Source organism: Petaurus breviceps, unplaced genomic scaffold, assembly GCF_028583685.1.
Source record: "Petaurus breviceps papuanus isolate PSGF00001 unplaced genomic scaffold, PetGlider_PUasm1.0 91133, whole genome shotgun sequence".
In the NCBI taxonomy this organism is placed as follows: Eukaryota; Metazoa; Chordata; class Mammalia; order Diprotodontia; family Petauridae; genus Petaurus; species Petaurus breviceps.
Window position 1 is genome coordinate 63,038,174 of NW_027187419.1, and position 20,768 is coordinate 63,058,941.

General features: G+C 40.0%; 1 protein-coding gene and 1 long non-coding RNA gene across 3 annotated transcripts in view; one reads left to right on the forward strand and one right to left on the reverse strand.

The window, feature by feature from the left end:
- Positions 1 to 20,768, reverse strand: part of LOC138155470 (uncharacterized) — a 440,018-nt gene that overhangs the window by 207,340 nt on the left and 211,910 nt on the right. The window lies entirely within an intron of this gene.
- The window catches only part of MTUS2 (microtubule associated scaffold protein 2), a 732,715-nt gene continuing 722,850 nt past the window's right edge, over positions 10,904 to 20,768 (forward strand). Inside the window, exon 1 of the mRNA XM_069080726.1 lies at positions 10,904 to 11,237. The gene's annotated coding sequence lies outside the window, so the exon portion shown is untranslated. The remainder of the gene's footprint in view (positions 11,238 to 20,768) is intronic.

A 20,768-nucleotide genomic window follows, 5' to 3' on the forward strand; every position in this document is an offset into this window, starting at 1 on the left:
GGGGCAATAGGGGTTAAGTGACTTGCCCAAGGTCACACGGCTAGTAAGTGTTAAGTGTCTGAGGCCGGATTTGAACTCAGGTCCTCCTGACGCCAGGGCCGGTGAACTATTCACTGTGCCACCTAGCCGCCCCTAAAAAGAATGAAATTCTTAAGACATATAAGGTAACAAAGGGGGAAAAATGGGTCCTCTGACCAATATGGTGTATAGGGAATTCACCAACCAATTTTGATTTTTTAAAAAAAGACACATGCAGAAAATGGAAGCAAAGTTAGGTTACAGAGGGTGAATATAAATGTGTGTGCAGACCTGTGAAATCAATGTCTGGAATGCTAAAGCCCAGAATGTGCTCAGGCTTTGGACAGAAGCTAAGGACAACAAAAAGGGCTTTTTAAAAGTTATATTGGGAGAAAAAGATCAAAGAAGGGATCATCCCATGTATTTGCCTAAGATGGATGAGACTATAAGAACTGATAAGGCAGACCTCAATTCACATTTTGTTTCATTTTCTCTGCATGGGAGAATTACCTTTTATCTGGAAATGACAGAACAAAAATTACTAACACGGAACTGATACCGAGGATAAGTAAGGAGATAGTAAGAGAGCATTTATCTGCCCTTGATGAATTCAAGTCACTCAGGCCAGATGAACTGTATCCTCAAGCCTTGAAAAAAATTGATAAATGTGATTCCTGAGCAGCTTGATGTCTGAAAGTTTATGGGAAACAGAGGAGGATTCAGAAGAGCAGAGGACACATGTCCTGATTTTCAAAGAAGAGAAGAAAAGAGAGCCCGAATACTCTAGGCCAGTGAGTTTGATTTCTAGTCCTGTGAAAACTCTAGGAAGGATCATTAAAGAGATGGTTGGCAAATACTTAGAAAGGCAAACACAATTACAAAGAGCCTCAAGATTTCATCAAGAACAAGTTATGTCAAACTAATATTGTTTCCTTTTTCAAGAGGAAAATGAAACGCTGTTGATAGTTTATTTGGATTTTAACAAATATTTTGGTAATGCATATCACATAATTATTGTAGAAAAGGTGGAGTGAAATGGATTTGAGTAACAATAATACAATTATAGTTGGGTGGTGCAGTGGATAGAGTGCCAGGCCTGAAGTCAGGAAAATTCATCTTCCTGAGTTCAGATCTGACCTCAGATACTTATTAGCTGTGTAACCCTGGGCAAGTCACTTAACCCTTTTTGCCTCAGTTTCCTAATACATAAAATGAACTGGAGAAGGAAATGGCAAACCACTCTAGTATCTTTGCCAAGAAAATCCCAAATGGGGGGCAGCTAGGTGGTACAGTGAATACAGCACCGGCCCTGGAGTCAGGAGGAACTGGGGTCAGAGCCGGCCTCAGACACTTAACAAAAAATAGCCGTGTGACCTTAGGCAAGTCCCTTAACCCCAACTGCCCTCCAAAAGCAAAAAAAAAAAAATCCCAAATGGGATCAGGAGGAGTCAAGTGTGACTGAAGAAAAGCAACAACAACATTACAAGGATTTAGAAAGGGTCAAATGGTCACTGTTGTTAATGGTGGGCTATCAGTGTTGCAGGTCTACTGTGGAGTACCCTAGGTATCTGTGCACAGTCTAATGTTTTTATTCAATGATTTGAATAACTGTATATATGGTATGCTCATCAAATTTGCTCATGACAAAGCTGGGGGAGAGGATGGTTCACATTCTGAGAGACAATGTGAAGATTCAAAAGGATCTTGAAGCATTAAAATGAATCTTGTCAGATGAAATCCAGTAGGGAGAAATCTAAAGTCTTATACTTGGGTATAAAAACATTAACGTCCCAAAGAAAAGATGAGGGGAGGAATGGATAGATAATGATTGTTTTTAAAAGGGTCTGGGGTTTTTAGTGGATTACAAATTCTACTGAGTCCGCAGTGTGATGTGGCAGCTTTCAGGAAAAGGAAGGTGTTTATCCTACTATATATACTCTGCCATTGTCAGACCCCACCTGGAGTGCGCATGGTTTAAGAAGGACATTGACAAATGGAAAGAGTTCAGGGGAAGGCAGCCAGAATGGTGAAAGGTTTTTAGTTCATGACATATTAATATGATTTGTAGGATTATAGTTTGTACTTAAAGGAAATCAAGGCAGCCAGCAGGAAAAGATAAGCAGAGAGACCATTCCAGAAATGGAGGACAGCCACTGAAAATGTCTGGAGTTGGGAGATTAATTGTTTTGTTCAAGGAAGACCAGTGTCATTGGATCAAAGATTACATATTAATATCTTTCTTAAATAGTAAAGCCCAGTAATGGAACATAGTACTCCAGATGTGGTCTGAGATGGGAGGAATACTTCCTTATTCCTTGGAACTATGCCTTTCTTAATACAGTCTGAGATTGTATTAGCTATTTTTGGCTACCTTACCACACTGTTGACTCATATTGGGCTTACAGTTCACTAAACCCCCAAATCTTTTTTGGATAAATTGTACTCTAATCATGCCTTCCAATCTCATAGCTTTTTCATTGGCCTTACCTTTTCTGGCTTATTCCTTAGCTCATCCTGAGTTTTTAATCTGTTTAAACTCTTCTCATTGTACATTGTCTTCTTTTTGTATTCATTCTCTTACTTGCCCTTGTTTACATTTTCTGTATATCATTTGCTAAAAATCTCAGTTGGTTGGTGAGTTCTCTCAGCATTTATTTACATTATTATTCTTAGACAACTCTAATTTTTCTTCCTCATCAGAATTGTCTCTGTGTCTTCATGAGAGGTTCCCATCCCTCTCGGATTGACTTTGCCTTTTGGTCCATGAGATTATAACTTTTCTCTGTTGTTTAGTCCTTTCAGTTGTGTCTATCTCTTCATGACCCCATTGGGGTTTTCTTTTTCTTTTTTTTTGGAGGGGGGAAGGTAAGGCAATTGGGGTTGTGACTTGCCCAAGGTCACACAGTTAGTAAATGTCAAGTGTATGAGGCCAGACTTGAATCCCATTGGGGTTTTCTTGGCAAAGATACTGAAGTGGTTTGTCATCACCTTCTCCAGTTCATTTTGCAACTGAGGAAACTGAGGCAAACAGAGTTTGCTCAGGGTCACACAGCTAGTAAGTGTGTGAGGCCAGATTTAAATTCACGTCTCCTTGACTCTAGGCATATCACTCTATCAACTGTGCTAGCTAGCTGCCCAACTTTTCTCTGTCTCCCTGCCCCTGGCCCCTACCCCTTAAAATTTGTTCTCAAAATCTAGAATATATGTCAGAATATGCCTGACTTTCCTGTCTCCTATAACAAACTCTAGGTGAGAGTAGTCATTTTTCCCATCATTTTAAACCTAGTGACCAATGTTCCTCCCTGCTGGTGAGAATGTTTCCTGTTGTTGATTTCTCCACCTTTTTGAGGGAAGAAATTATCACTAAGACAAGTCAAGTATAGATCATTGCCCAGAAATCCAAATCCCATTCTCAAATCCCATTTTCTTAACTAGCTATTAACTTTCCATATTTTCCTTTCCCTTATGTGACCCTTTGCCCTCGGTGCACAGCAGTGAACAAAATACTACCTATGTACCATGATCATAATCCATCACAATCCTCTGGCAGTCCAAGTTCCTCTGGCATTCATACTTTGTGTCTGTGTGAATCATAAACAGTACTTGTTTCCTTTCTTCTCTTCAATTTTCAGAAGTGAAAAAAGGGAAATAAGGGGGAAGGAAAGCACTTATATAGGACCTACTATGTGCCGAGTGCTTTTGCAAATATTATCTCATTTGTTCCTCGCAACAATCCTGAGAAGTAGGTGCTATTATTGCCCCCATTTTACAGTTGAGAAAACTGAGGCAAACAGCAACTAAGTGACTCGTCCATGGCCATATGGCTAGTAAGTGTCTGAGGCTGGATTTGAACTCTGATCTTCCTGACTCCAATCTCAGCACTCAATCCACTATTCCACTAGCTGCCCTTCAGCACAAATGAAAGAGTTGATTTACACTCTACACAGAGCTATGTGTGGAAAGGGAGAAGAGGGCACTTCTGCAGCAGGGCAAGGAGAGGGCCTGGAAGTAGCTATTATCAGACAGATAACAACAATGTCGTCTTCCTAGGGTGATCACAATTCCCCTTTTATCTGTTTGACAACTTGACAGCCACTTTCAGCTATCTATTATCCAACTAGCCTCTTACCTGGCTTACCTGCTTGTTTTCCTTACCTTACCTTATCAACCCTTCTCGTCCTGGAGTCCTTCCCCTCCTCCTCTTCATGTCCTTCTTTTTTTAAATTTTGCTTTTTAGAGGGCAATTGGGGCTAAGTGACTTGCCTAAGGTCACACAGCTAGTTTTTTTCTGTTAAGTGTCTGAGGCCAGATTTGAACTCAGGTCCTCCTGACTCCAGGGCTGGTGCTCTATTCACTGTGCCCCCTAGCCGCCCCTCATGCCCTTCTTAACCCTTTTCTTCCTCCACGTTCTATTGAATCCTCCTTCACTTCAAGTTATTTTTCCTTCAACTTTAACTCAACTTCTTTCACACTTCTCTCAGATTCTTTCTCTGACCTTCTTTACAAGCCCAAAGCCTTCCAAGTCACATTTATCATTCCTCTTATAATTTATACTACCAGCTTAACTACAGGATGTTTGCATATTAACTTGGACCAATGCTTTGTGATGAAGGAAGGGATCACTTTAGGAGATGCACCCTGCAAAGTAGGGGCACTTTGTCTGGCGCTATACAATTTGGATTTGAATCCCTACCCTTCTACTAGGACAGCTAGGTGGCACAGTGGATAAAGTATCAGCCCTGGAAGCAGGAAGATTCAGGTTCCTGAGTTTAAATCTGGCCTCAAACACTTATAAGCTGTTATAAGTGTGACCCTGGGCAAGTCTCTTAACACTGTTTGCCTTTATTCCTAATCTATGAAATGAGCTGGAGAAGGAAATAGAAAACCACTCCAGTACCTTTGCCAAGAAAACTCCCAAGGAGGTCATGAAGAGTCAGATACGCCTGAAACGACTAAACAGTTTCTACTAATCCCCTGGGTAAACAAGGAAAAGTTATTTCCCTTTTTGGCTTCATCTTGTTTTCCCAGCTGTAAACTGAGGGCATTATATTAGATTATCTCTAAGATATATTCCATTTATAATTCAATGATCCTGTGATGAGAAATGTCAGACATTGACCAACAAGGAATCAAGTCAACCAGATTTTCTTAATAATAATATATTTATATAACACACACATATATATGTGTATATGTATGCATATATATTATGAATATGTATATGTGTGTGTATAGTTACTTTATGCCAGACATTGAAATAAATACTTCATAATTATTTTCTCATTTGATCCTCAAAACAATCCTGGGAGGAAAATACTATCATTATCCCCTTTTTATACTTGAGGAAACTCAGGCAAATAGAGATTAAGGAATCTGCCCAGGGTCACACAGCTAGTGTCTGAGGTCAGATTTGAATTTAGAACTTCTTGACTACAGGCCGGGCGCTCTGGCCACTGAGCCACCTAGCTGCCCTTAGATGGGGGTTTATTATGTGTCAGGAACTATGCTAAGTGCTGAGGATATAAATGCAAAAATAGGGTTCCCATTGAAGTGGTAGGGGGAAGATGGGAATGGTGAAATGATCAGGCCTGTATATTTAAAGCCTTCCTTTCATAACCTTGCTCTTCATACTCGATACTCTTCCCATCTCAGTGCATTTGCATTGTCTGTTGACTGTGCCTGGAATGTATTTCCTTCTCACCTCCATCTCTGGGAATTCTTATTTTCTTTCGCTTTTTTTTTTTTTGGAGGGGGAAGGTAGGGCAATTGGGGTTAAGTGACTTGCCCGAGGTCACATGGCTAGTTTTTTGTGTTAAGTGTCTGGGGCTGGATTTGAACTCAGGTCCTCCTGACTCCAGGGCCGGTGCTCTATTCACTGCGACACCTAGCTGCCCAATTCTTACTTTCTTTCAAGGCTCAGTTCAGATATGCTATTTTCTACATGAAATCCTTCCTGATTCTCTCAGTTGTTAGTGCCTCCCTCCCATTCTCAAATTATCTTGCATCTCTTTTGTATATACCAATACTATATATGTATATGTCTCCCATGACTATACTATAAACCTTTTGAAGGCAGGGAATGTTTTATTTTTGTTTTTGTATCCTGAGAGCTTAGCACAGTGTGCCTGGTACCTAGCTTAATAAATGTCTATTGATTGATGGACTGACTTTTGGAGAACAAATTTAGTAGAGTGATGAAGACAGAGGTCAGATCTCAAGGAGCTTAAGAAGAATGAACATTATAGATGGCCAAAAAAAGTGGAAGCAGTAAGCACAGATTATTTTATCCAGAAAGTTGATAGTTGAGGGAAGAAACATGGTTTGATGGCTTAAGGGAGCAGGAGAGTAGAGGAAAGGTTTTTTGGTTTTTAAAAAATTAAGATAGTGGAGATTTAAGAATATTTATAAATTGGGGAAGGAGCTGTCAGAGTAAAAGCCACAGGGCATTCTCAACCTTTCCCTTGTATACTCTCTGGCATGACAAGTAAAAATATTGCCTTATTTGCAAAGCATATTACACTCTTTTTCATAATTAAAAAAATGAAATTATAAAGAGCTGTTTCATTTGAAACAGCAAACACCTGTTTTTTTATTTAGTGCTGGGGGACTAAGCATAATCATTTCATTTTCTTATTTTATGTAGAAAAATTCCACCTTCCATTCCACCTTCAATATAAACTGTATTAAAATAGAGATTGAGATAATTCATCTTTAGGTCTTGTCAGTTCATCTGCTCTTCTCCAGACCCAGGTTCATTCTTTCCAAAGAAGTTGGGAGCTTTCTAGTTATGGAGTATGGTGGGAAGTAAGAGTGCTATTAAATGAGAGTGCCATGGAAGTGTGCAGGCAAAACAATCTAGAGTCTATCAAGATACTGGGCACAAAATCCAATTTAATTAATATTTAGATGAACTGAATCCCTTATTTTCACCAAATTTTACAAAGTTGAGAAAGCTCATGTCATATATTCTATGACAAAATCAGGACCCCCCCCCAAATCTTGATAGGTTGAAATGGCTGAATGAATCTATAAAGATGAAATTTATTAGGAATAAATGTAAAGAATTACACTTAGTTCCAAAAAAATTAATTGCACAAGTATAGGAATGAATACTTTTAGTCTGACAGTAGATCATTAAGAAGACCGGGGACCCATCTATTAAAAACACTAGAAAGTATAGAAATAAATGGACCCTTTCTTAAATAAGTAGTATTTATCTAAAACCAAGAGTAAGCATTATATGTAATGGGGATAAACTTTAAGTCTTCTGAATAAAATCAGGGGTGAAGCAAGAATGTCCATTGTCACTACTATTATTCAGTATTGTAGTAGAAATACTATATGATAAGAAGAAATTTAAGGAATAAAAATAGGCAACAAGGGAGCAAAACTATCACTCTTGGCAGATGATATGATGGCATACTTAAAGGATCCTAGAAAACCAATTTAAAAAAGTAGTTGAAGTTATTAACAACTTCAGCGAAGTTGCAGGATATAAAATAAACTCACATAAACCATCGTTTCTATGTACTACCAATAAAGCCCAGCAGCAAGAAATAGAAATTCCATTTAAAATAACATCAGACAATATAAAATATTTGGTAGTCCACATGCCAAGAGAAATTCAGGGATTACATGAACATGGTTATAAAACATTTTTTGTACAAATAAAGGCAGATCTAAACAATTGGAGAAATATCAACTGCTCATGGGTAGGCTGAGCCAATAGAATAAAAATGACAATTCTATCTAAATTAGTTTACTTATTAATGGCACACCAATCAAACTACCAAAGAATTATTTTATTGTGATAGAAAATATAATAACAAAATTCATCTGGAAGAACAAAAGGTCAAGAATATCAAAGGAATCAATGACAAAAATGTGAAGGAAGGAAACCTAGCCATTACACATTTCACACATTACAAAGCAGTAATCATCAAAATAATCTGATACTAGCTAAGAAATAAAGTAGTGGATAGGTGGAATAGATTAGGTACATAATACACAGTAGTAAATAACCACAGTAATCTAGTGTTTGATAAACCCAAAGAACCAAGATTTGGGGACAAGAACTCATTATTGACAAAAACTGTTAGGAAAACTGGAAAGCAGTTTGGCAGAAACTAGGCACAGAGCAACATTCACACCATATACAAAGACAAAATCAAAATGAATGAAAGACATAAGGGTTATATAAAAGTAAATTAGGGGAACATGGAAATACATGCCTGTCAGATCTATAGATAAGGAAAGAGTTTATGACCAAACAATATAGAAAGGATCATGGGAAGTAAAATAATTTTAATTACATGGAATGAAAAAGTTTTTGCACAAAATAAAACTAATGCAGCCCAAATTAGAAGGAAAACAGGAAACTGGGGGGAAATTTTACAGGAAGTTTCTTTAATAAAGGCCTCATTTTCCAAATATGTAGAGAACTGAATCAAATTGAAAAAAAAAAAGAACCATTCCTCAGTTGATAAATGGCCAAAGAATATGAGCAAGCAATTTTCAGAAGAAAAAAAAAATGCTCTAAATCACTCCTGATTAAAAAACTAAAAGTTCAAACAACTCTGAGGAACTACCTCATACCTATTGGCTTGGTCAATATGACCGAAAATGTACATGACAAATGCTGGAGGGATGTGGAAAACTGGGACACTAATGCACTGTTGTTAGACTTGCAGACTAGTCTAACCATTCTGGAGATCAGTCTGGAACTATGCCCAGAGAACTATAAAACTGTGTATAAGCCTTTGACCTAGTAATACAACTATCAGGTCTTTATCCAGAAGAGATCCAAAAAAAGGACCTATTTGTATGAAAATACTTAAAAGTATCTCTTTTTATGGTGGCAAAGAATTGGGGAATGTCTGAACAAGTTGTGATATATGATTGTGATTGAATGCGATTGTGCTATAAGAAATGACAAGCAGGATGCTTTCAGAAAAACCTATAAAGACTTACATGACTGATGCAAAGCGAAGTGAACAGAACCAAGAGAACACTGTACAACAATATTGTAAGGATGATTAACTGTGAAAGACTTAGCAGCTCTGATTAAGACAACGATCCAAGACAATGCCAAAGGGCCAATGATGAAAAATACTATCCACATCCAGAGAGAGAACTGATGAATTCTGAATACAGATTGAAGTATATCCTTTTTTTTTTCTTAAAGCAATTGGGTTTAAGTAACTTGCCCAAGGTTACACGGCCAGTTTTTTTTTTTTATGTGTGTGGGTATAAGTATCTGAGGCCAGAACCGATCTGGGTCCTCCCGAAACTGGGACAGGTACTCTTACTCACTGTGCCACATAGCTGCCCCTGAAGCATATCCTTTTTAACTTTATTTTTCTTGTTTTATTTTTGTCTGTGTTTTCTTTTGTAACATGACTAATGGAAATGTTTTATGTGACTTTACACGTATTATCAATGTCAAATTATTTGCCTTCTCAAGAAGGGAGGAGAGCGGGTAGAAGGGAGGGAAAGAATTTGGAACTCAAAACTTTAAAAAATGATTACTAAAATTGTTTTACAGGAGGGGCAGCATTTAATGGACTGTAAGTTCAATTAGTAGTATAATGTACCAGGCAAAAAAAGGTAATGTGAACTTCAGCTGTATTAATAGAATTCTATTGTGCAGGAAGTCAGAGCTGTTAGCTCAATGGTCTTGTCCCCTGGTTAGAATTTATCTGGAATACAGGTCTAAGCATCACATTCTAAAAGGGACATTGACAAAATGGATTGGATTCAGAGGAAGACAACTAAAATGGTGAAGAGATTTGAAAACATGTCCTGGAAGAACTAGGGACTATTTAGATTTCAGGGGTGAAATGGTGACTACTTTCAAATATTTGAGGCTTAGAAGGATCTGCTTGGATCCAGAGAACAGAACCTGGAAATTATAGGGAGTCAGTTTTTTGGCTTAATATTAGAAATGACTCCATAACCATTATAGAACTGTTCAAAAATAAAATGGGTAGTGTTGGCCGTAGTGTGTTCCTAGCCCTGCCAGCTGAAAGAAGATTTAGATGATGTCATGAATTTTGAGTCAAATTAAAATCTGGGTGAGCCCTTTATCACTGCTGTGACCTTGGGTGGTTCACTTCTCCTCTTGGGCCTCAGTTTCCTCATCTGCAAAAGGAGAGAGTTGAACTTTTAAGGTCCTTTCCATCCCTAAATCCATGGTGCTATGACCCTTTGCTATATTGCAGGGGGATTTATGTCTCCTATGTGTACTCTTTTCCTAAGCCGATGCTTGAATGTAATGCCTGGAACTAAACACAGTATTCCAGATGAGGTCTAAGCATCTTTAGCTGCATAGGAAAGGAGGACACACACAGCTCTTCCTCTGTTTCCTAGAGGCATAAAGTATTAGTATTAATAATAATACTTAATAACACTACAGTCTTCCTTTCACGGCACTTTCCTGCCTTTTATAAACCTTACTCTAAAATTCTTGCCAATGCCAAATCTTGCTAGTATTTAAACTTACCGCCTCTTCTATGCTAAATGTTAATTACTGTAGTGATACTCTTGCATACACGGCCTGACTATGAATGCCTCTATCAGTTTTCTCCTATGTCCGGACACTTAAATATTCTGCAGTTCAGAGGGTCGGGTCAGGCCAGGATGCCCAAGTGCAGAGGTGTGAATGAAAATGCCCATGCTTTTAGGTTGCCTAGGTTAGGGACACAGTGCAAGGGCGGCCGGGGTTCCCTCCTGCGGGCGCACAAGGCTTTGGGGGCTGCAGAGGGCGCTGTTCGCTCGTCTCCAGGCGTGTGGCTGCAGCCGGCAGCGAGCCGCGGGCACCGCTGGGTGGCTGGAGGCGCCCTCTGCTTTCCGTGCTTGCAGCAGCAGCAGCGGCCGCTGCCGCGTTGTGGGGGTGTGCGCGCCTCCCGCTCCCTCCCTCCCGCTCCCCAAGCTGTAAGGGAGGGCAGTAAATCTGGAGCGAGAGACACCGGCTCCGCCGCACGTTTCCAGGCGCCGGCTTCACAGCCGCCGCCTCCACCTCTACGGCTGCTTCTCTTTGTCCGGGGAAAGGAAGGAGGGAGGGAAGAAGGAAGGGGGAGTTGCTGCTGTTGCTGCTGCGACACCAGGTGCATCCTCGGAGCCCTCCATCACCCTACTCCCCTTCCCTCAGGCTCTGCGCCGCGCGCTTGGAGACCCGCGTCAAGCCGCCGCAGCTTCTTCGGGTGGGTACCCGCGGACAGGTGAGTCCTAGGCGGGGAGTCCGGCTGATGCTAGGACGGCAGCGAGATTTGCTGCTGCCTCCGCGCGGCATCTGCATGTGGGATGCGTGGGAGGTGTTTGGCGGTGACAGTTGTTTGGAAGTGCAGTCCAGGTGTGGCTCCATTCCTTTCCCTCTCCTGGCTCACCCCTCCTTTCCTGTACCGCTTGGCAAGTTCGTTCAGCCTTGGCACCGGGGATGACCCTTCCCCCCTCCGAAACCTATGGACCCTCCGCAGGACCTCGCGCCTCCTTCCAGCCCCAAATACTGGGAAGCATTGGAAGATGGGGGTCCGGGACCTAGCTTGTGGCTACAGCCTAATTAAGTGTAGTCATGGTGCTTAGTTTTGGACATCTTGCTTCCTTCTGGAATTGCTAAGACTAGGGTAACCGGTGGGGGTCTTCTGGGCTGTGTCTTTATTTTTGGCCCTGGCTCCCACGATCACGGGTGTGGGAGGAAACAGAGTTTAGAGCGGAGGGGGCATTTCCCACTGCCCCCAGCTCCCCACCCCGAAATAAGGCATCCCCTCCCTTCCCCCTTGCTGGAAGGACTGCCCTTTGCACCTCCCATGAAGATACTTGAGATGTAGAAGCTTTTGATTCCTTCTTGAATAGTGTCAGGCGATTGCAGAGCACGTATGGCGGTATGGCGCATACACGTGCTGACTGTTTGGGTAACACTAGGATCTCCTAGGGGAGGGATAGGTTAGTTCTAAGACAGTAGTGCCCTCCCGGCCTGGGATGTTTTAGTATGCCGCGGTAGAATCCATTTAGCACGGCCATGCTAAGTAAGTCCTTTGAACTTTATGATGAGACCTATTTTATTTTTCTTACATACATACGATTTAGCTTGGAGGATATGCACAGGAGGGATTTCTGGCACATGGAAGTGATGGTACTACCATTCTATTTTAAATACAAACGGGGAATAAGTGCGTCTGGCAGGATACCAGAAGAAACACATACTCACTGTTATGCAAGTACATTTAAAAATACCTGCTCATTGGTTAGAATGTAAAGTGATCACCAAGACCTCTAGGGGGAAGCTGAGAGAGAAGCTAAGGACATCTCATCCTCGAAACAAAAGCTTACCAGAAGGGGTGAGCGTGTCTAGCTTGAGGTCTTCTCTTAAGATGTTGTAGGACAGCTTTAGACAACATCTCAACCGTGGGAAGAATACCTGGGGTATAAAGCAGACAAGACTGCAGAGCATTTAGGGGAATTAAATGAAACAGAAATTGTTAGGTAAACTGCAAAGTTGGGTAAGAATTATTTGACTGTTACCATGATAGTGGTGGAAACAGAATTCAAAACTTGTGAGGTTTTCAAAATTTTTTGATAACATTTTTAAAAGGCTGTTTTTTTTTGAAATTTAGTAATATTCTTTGCCAGTCAAAGTAACTCAACTAAAACTTGATTCAGATAAAAGAAGGACTTTCTGGTTACCTTTTCATCACTTCTAATTATTACTTGGTAAAATTAGGTATTTTGCTGATATATGACAGTGAGATAGAAACCCTACAAACCACACACTTGCACAGTCAGGCAGAAGATAGCAGGCATCACCGTGACCAACTCCCTGCAGGGATTGTGGGGTGACTTGCAATAATCAGGAGAACAAATATTCAACAGGTGATACTTGGCAAAAGGCAGCAGATGAGATATATAACTGTCCGTATTATCACTAATTGTGGGTTTGTGTGAATCGGATTTTTCTTTTACTTCGTGTGATAGATTTCACTTTGGTTACTATATCCCAACCCCAGCTTTGACTCAGGTGGTCAGAAAGAAGCAAAGAAAAATATAAAAATAAAATGTAAAGGAAAGATATGATTTTTGGAGGGAGTCCCATACACTTGAGTTCATTGGTATAGGGAACTCCCAGTGAGGAAACTCTATTTGTTAATGCAGCTGAACACTTCCCCTGTGACTTATAGACTTAGTTACTTGGAGGTCACTGAGAGGTCAAATGATTTATCCTGTTTGACACAGCTAGTTTGTGTCAGAGATGCAAGGACTTGAACCCAGGCCTTCCTGACTCAAGAGCTACTGTGCTTTATGAATAATAATTAAAGATAGATAAAATAAAGTTTAGCAAAGGTGAATTGACAAATTGTTACATGTACTTTTTATGTAGTCTTTGGAAATATACTAGAACTTTTATTTCAGTGAATTGCATATACTTGTGACTTGTAATTCTTTCCATCATTCAGGATCTTACTTTTAAAACTCTAAATATGTCGTAGTCTCTTTTAATTTTTGGAGACATCAGTGACAGGTTAGACAGCGGTGTCGTTATTTTTATTTGCTTACAAAATAACAACCAACGCTCTTTAAGCGTTTCATCATTTTCTCTTATCAGATATAATACTGATTGTTGCCTTTGACATAAAATAGCACAGACAGTGGAGTGGTGTGCAAAAATCTTCTTTTGTTATAAAATTTTGACTAACACTTCTGCATTTAGATATTTTGTGTCAGGCTTCTGCAAATAAGATGTTTTATGTGGAGTATTATGTAAAAGGTATGATTGGGTTGAAAGTATTTTATGAAACTCAGGTTTGGCTATTTCATAACTGCCAACAAACTAAATTATTAAAGTCAAAAATAGGGAAGCAAAGATACCCAGTGTCACTTGACCAGACACAATCCTGTAATAAATTACTGCTGCCAAGTTAGAGAAGGACTTTTTCTGCGAGTGGAAAGATAAGTACAGTGTGTACACCAATGGTTCCCACTAGGTGGTTCATGCATCCAGGTTCTCAACAATGGTCCAAGGAGTTTGCATTAAAAATTTTTAATGATGCCTTCCTTAAATACTAAATAGTTGTAAATAATATTATGAGTAGTATATTCAATTACTCTGGGAGTTAAAAACATTTTTTATTGTTGTTGAAAGGGGTTCATGGAACAAAATTGGGGGAATTACTGGTCTAGAAGATGACATAAGTACGTCCCATTTTACGTGTGAACCCTTTCCTAAAGATTTCAGAACTGATATATAAAGTCTTTATTGGAGTTTCTGTCTGTCAGTTAAGATCATCAGGAAGAACAAGTTTAAAAAGTTGATGTTTTTCTAATTTTTACATTGGTGAGGCCAATCAGAAACCTGACCCAGATTGTCATTGACCTGACTGAGAATGTTCAGAATGATAACAAGCTCTAGGGCCCCACGGAGCCAATGAAATCGCAATATAATGTTGAGAACAAGACCATCAGCCTGTGATTTTGCACTGAAAGTGACTTTTGTGTGAGGGTGAGTATTAGGGAAGATGAGGTGAGGGTTAGGAGTGGGGAAATGTAATGAGGGCTCTCCAACTTCTCAGAGATAGGTTAAAGAGGATTTCAGAAGAGAGGGAGCTTAAGCAAGGAGCAAAGGAACACTAGCAGATGCTCGATTTTTCTTTGTCCTTGATTAATAGAAAAAAATTGACTGGGGCCTAAGAGAAGAAAACTCTTGAGACTTTCAACCCTAGAAATGTTCTTTAGAAAAGCATCTTTTCTTCTAAAAAGGATTTTAAAGACTACAGTAAACACCCCTTTCAAATCTAGAAAGTTTTCTGTCGGGAACAATTACCATTTGAACATAGACAAGGAGATATATTAGATCATTTTCATTTCCAATTTTTATGATTAAGTGTAACTTACTGTATCCATAGGGAACCATTGTTGTTGTTGTTGTTTTATTTCTTGAAAATGATGCTTATTTCATAAGTGTGTCTGCCAAATTTTCTCTTTCCATTTCTGTATCACACAGACTCTCAGTGTTAGAGGTATCCAGAACTCATAAAAATACTTTTTTTTAAACTCAGCTCATTTTATGGTGCCATCCCTGTCTCCAAACTTAGGAATGATACTAAACACTCTAGAATGACTTTTGTCACAAGACTAGGGGTTTGGGATCATGTGGGTCTTCCCATTAACTCAAGAAACTTGTTATATCATGCCAGTTTCCAAGCTGGGAAACTTTTGGAATGGATGTAGAAATTATGGTTTTTCACTGAGTTTGAATTTGAAAGGAAATTTGGAAATTCCATTTCAGTATAGAATATCTGAAACCATCCTTGGAGCCAGTCAGAATTTCCTGAGAAGGGGAATATGGGAAGTCATGTTGAGTCACCAAGCATTTATTAAGCACCCATTATATGGTAGGCACTGTGCTAAGTGCTGAGGGTACAAAGAAAAGCAAAAAACAGGCCCTGCTCTCACAACCTGTGAACAGCTATGGAAGCTCTTTGAAGGCAGGGACTGTCTTGTATCTTTCTTTATTTCCAGCCCTTAGCACCGCGCCTGGTACATGGTAAGTGCTTAATAAATTGAATTGAGGGGTGGCTAGGTGGCACAGTGAGTAGAGCATTGACCCTGAAGTCAGGAGGACCTGAGTTCAAATACGGCCTCAGACACTTAACACAAAAAACTAGCCGTGTGACCTTGGGCAAGTCACTTAACCCCAACTGCGCTCCAAAAAAGCAAAATAAATAAATAAATTGAATTGAATGTACAAACAAGATATATACAAGATAATATTGGAGGTGATCAACAGAAGGAAGGCATTAGGATTAAGGAAGACCAGGAAGGGTTTCTTGAAGAAAGTGGGACTTTAGGTGAGACTTGAAAGAAGCCAAGGCATTAGGATTAAGGAGGACCAGGAGGTGATTCTTGCAGAAAGTGGGACTTCAGCTGAGGCTTGAAAGAAGCCAAGGATGATGTGAGAAAGGAAAAAGCCCCAGGTATAGGGGTTAGCTGATGAAAATGCCTGGAGTTGGGATATGGAGTGTCAGGTAGGAGGAACAATAAGTGAGGAAACTAGTGTAACTGGATCATGGAATATGTGCTGGGGAGTAAGGTGTAAGAAGACTGGAGAGCCAGTTATCTAGAACATTAAAAGACAATCAGATGGTTTATATTTGGTCCTGGAAGTATAGGGAGCCACTGGAGTTTATTGACTGGGAGAATGACACATCTACTATCAAGGATTCTCTGGGGTGTTTGGGGGCTGGAACTAGCTAGTAGATAGCTGAGATTTGAATCCACATCTCCCTGGCTCTCAGGCAGCACATTAATCTCAATGCTAAACGGTCTCTCTTTTCCAGTCTAAACAACCCAGAATAATTTAAGCCCTGAATTCATCTCCATATAGCACGAAATCAAGATCTTTCACCATGCTGGTTGCTCTTCTCTAGCCAATTTCTAGTTTATTGATGCCTTTTCTAGAATCTGGAGCTCAGAAGTAAACACAGTTCTTCTAGATGTGATATGTCCAGAGCACAGTGCTGCCGGACAATTACTGCCCAACTCCTAGAAATTACATTTTCCTTAGTTCAACCTAAGATTTGGGTTCTTGGCTGCCAAACCACAATATTGATTGACATTCAGCCTATAATTCCTTAAAATCCCTAGGTTCTATTTTTATTAACAGCTGCATAACCATTCCTTCCTCATCATGAACTTGTGAGTCTGATTTATTCTAATCTAAGCATAATAGCTTTGATTTATCCCTGTTAAAATCCATCCTGCTAGATTTGGCAGAAATACCCATTATCTATTTTCCTTGTATCTCCTTTGGATAGATCATCAGGCTAGAAATTGATAAAACAAATATGACTATGAAGAAATTTAAGCCTGGGATAATAAGATAGTGCATAGTACATCTAAATGAATTTTCTCTTGGCTCAAATTATATCCTAGGGTTCTGAAAGATCTTGGAGACAAGATTATTTCTGTCAATGAGATTGTGAAAAAATCTAGGTAGGGAGGGATAGATTCTAGAAGATTCAAATTAGACAAATATCCCCATGTTTTCAAAAGGGGGGGTGCAGGGCAGATTTTACAAATTATAGAATGTTTGCATTGATTGTGTTCAATCTTGGGGACCTCAATCAAAGAGTATCTCTCTTTTACTGATGCCCTGAAGCAATCAGAATTTGTCTTGTGTGTAGGTTTCTATAACACAAGAAAAAGGAGCCTCATCCATGTTGTTTGCATAGGAATTTACAACATCAACTAAAGGAAGGTTAGCTTGTTTGTTTTTTCATGCAACAAAAAACCCTTATAACTAAGCCCATAAACAGTCAAGACCCTTCTGCCTTTTCCTGTGAACCTTTGCTTCTCAGTTCTACAACGATACCTAGAATGCTCCATTCAGACTGAGGCCTCCTATAAAGGGAAAGCATTTGGGATTACTAAGGGGAAAACTCCTGCTGTCCCAGACAGGCACAGCCCATTTTGCTTACAACAGTGGTAAAAGTCACCATCTGGGTTTGAGTAATAAATGAGTTTCATCCTAGAGGAAGGCCTCTGGTGGCATTCTGAAGATATAGCTGATAACCCTGTCCTGTTCATCCTATTCAGCAATGTTATTGATAATTTAGATGAAGCCATATGGTTTAGATGGTTTGCTTGCCACATTGGAAGAGAATTCAGAGTTGAGAGGGATGGCTGATTTATTGAATGACATAATGAGCTCAGAACAAGCTGTAATGGAGCCAAATCTAAAACATGAGATTTAGTTAGGCATGAGTCCTGTATTTTTTTTGATTGCAACTATGATTTCATTGGTGTCCTGAACTAAGGTTCAAGAACAATTGCAAGAACATAGGTTGGAAGTGATTGTGGCTAGACACTCCTTCATGAGAAAAACACTTGGGGATTTTTGTTAACTGTTAGGGTGTTGGGAATGAGTTGTATGATGTGACTGCCAACAAAAGCTAATTCATCCTTAGGTTGCATTAACATCCATACCAAGGAGCTAATAAATAGCACCAATGGGCTGTGCTCTTGTTAAACCACACCTGCAGAATTGTGTATCATCCTGGCTAATCCATTTTAAGAGGGTCATTGACAAACTGAAGTGTGCATCCATAAGGAAGTATGCATCTATAAGGAAGCAACCAGGATGGTAAGAAAATTTTAAGTCCTGTTATTATCAAGACTAATCAAAAGAATTGTGCATGGTTGTGAGAGAAGACTTAATGGTTTCCTTATTACTGTTTTATTTAAAAATCTACAGTATATTTCTGACTTAATGCAGCTGAGCCAATGAAAGGTTAGTATGCTGCCCTACTATGATCAAAATTAGGAGCACCCTCTTCTCCCCACAAATACTTGTTTCTCCTTTATCTGGGAATACTTGCTGTATATGCTGGGGCAATGAATAGTAGGCATTTATGAGGAAGAAAGAGTATCAAGAAACCTGGGGGAAAGCCATGTGCTGGCTGGCTCGCCAGGCAAGCCCTTCCAAGTATCCAAGAGAGTGATTGATTAGTACTTCTCAGATCAAAGCCAGAAATCCACAAAAGTTGAAAATCTAGATAGGAAATATAAGTCTAGGAACAACAGGTTCAAAGTTGGGTCTGGGGAGTTGTAAATCTTGTACAGAGGCAAGTCAAGAAACCATTGTAGAAGGTGGAACATAGGTTCTTAGCTATTGATTAACTTATTGGAAAAATCAGGCCCTTGTCATTTTACTTAGGTCAGCCCCCTCCTTCCCATCCATTCCCTACCTAAAAGCTGGGTAAGGACTTTGGCTCCAGCACCCTGCTCTTCTTTTCCACCACCCTCCATTATTGGAGAACCAAGGGTACTTTTCATTGACTATTTACAAGAGGAAACAACAATAGTAACAGTAATAGCAAACATTTTCAGGTTTGCAAAGTGGCTTACACACATTATCTCATTTGATCTTCACTATAGTATTGTGAGGTAGGTGCTGTGATTGGCGCCATTTTATGGATGAGCACACTGAAGCTGTCATGCTTTTGGTATCTGAGAGAAGATTTAAGTTCCTCCAAGTCCAGCAGTCTATCCTCTATGCCCCTCAGCTGCCTCAAAGTGTTTCCAGAAATAAGTAAAGGAAACTTCAGTTAATTAGATCAGAATGGCAAAGTAAAATATCTACTTATTTCAAATTTTTGAAAGGCTCTCATTTGAAAGAAGGATTACATTACCTTTGTGGATAAAACTATGAAGTTAAAAGGAAGAAGATTTTTGCCCAGTCTGCATGGAAGAAGTTTATAATGATTAGAACCATCAGACAATGAAACAGGCCTATTCTGAGGATTGAGTTTCCCACCATTGAGAATGTTCACTCAGAGGCTGTATAGCCCTTCGTCAATATATTGTCAAGAAAATTGATTAATTAGACAGATTGTTGGACAAGATTCCCACTTTGGTCCCTTCTGACTGTAAGAGAAAATTATTCTTTGATAGACTTATTCTGTGATAGGCCTTTCCTTCTTTCCTTCTTCCCTGGATACCCATGGGAAGCAACAGTAGAAGCTTTTACTCCTGTCTGTAGAATACGTGACTATTGTCATTGCTAAGACTAGACCCTCTCTACCTGTGCCCTCTGTACCATCTCCTGCCATATCTTCTAAGAGCTTTGTCCATTGATTATTCTCTCTCTCCTTTTTCTCACAGCCCTTTTCTCCACTGTCTACAGATGCGAGCAGGCTTCTCTAAACCTTTAAGGCATCTTTACCTGACCCTGCCATTCACCCAAGCTTTTATTTTCTTAAATGTCTCCTAACTTTTGTTGTCAATCTCTTGGAAAGAATCATGTACACCCACTGCTTTCACTTCCTTACTACACTTTTTAGTCTTGCTTCTGGCCTTGCCATTTGACTGAAACTACTCTCCCCCAAGCTGCCAAAGATTACTTAATTTCTAATTCACATTGCCTTCTATTCTTTCATTTGTTTGGATCTGTTTAACAGCATCTTGATTTCTCATAAAGTCATTAGCTTCCATTTGCTCCAATCTAATTCTGAAGCAATGATTCTCCTCAGTGAGCTTTTGAGATTCTTTTTCCATCTGGCAAATTAGGCTTTTTAAGGTATTCTTCTCCTCATTGCCTTTTTGAGCCTCTTTTGCCATTTGAGTTAGTCCATTTTTTAAGGTGTGATTTTCCTCAGTCAGGCTGTTGACTCTCATTTTGTAATTTTCTTGCATTGTTCTCATTTCTCTTCCCAATTTTTTCCCCACTTCTCTTATCTGCTTCTTAAGGTCTTCTATGGCCTGTAAACAGCTTGTATTTTCCTTTGAAGCTTTTGGTGCAGGAGTTCTGACTTCACTGTCTTCCTCCAGTTCCATGCTTTGCTCCTTTTTGTCCCCCAAATAGGAGTGTAAGGTTGGAATCTTCTGTCTGCTTTGTTTCCTTTGCTGGGTCATGTTGCCCCTCAGTCACTGACTCCTGGGCTTTTTGCCACAGTAGGACTCTGCCACCAGACAGGGGAGCTTTTATCCCAAATGTTTTCTCAGCTGCCAGAGGTATTACTTGGGTGCCCTCTCTGAGGCCTCCACTTGCTCTGGCAAGCTGGACACACACCCCAGGACCTCTACCCTAGACTGGAATCCAGATCCAAGAAGGTTAAAGCAAGAGTGATTAGCCCTCAGACTGGTGCTTGGTACCCCTACCCTCTGCAGGCCAGGAGCTGAAGCTGCCACGTGGTGCTGGCTGGCTGTGCTGGCGTCTCAGCGGCTTCTTGCCCCGGGGGCAAAAGCCAATGCACTTCCAC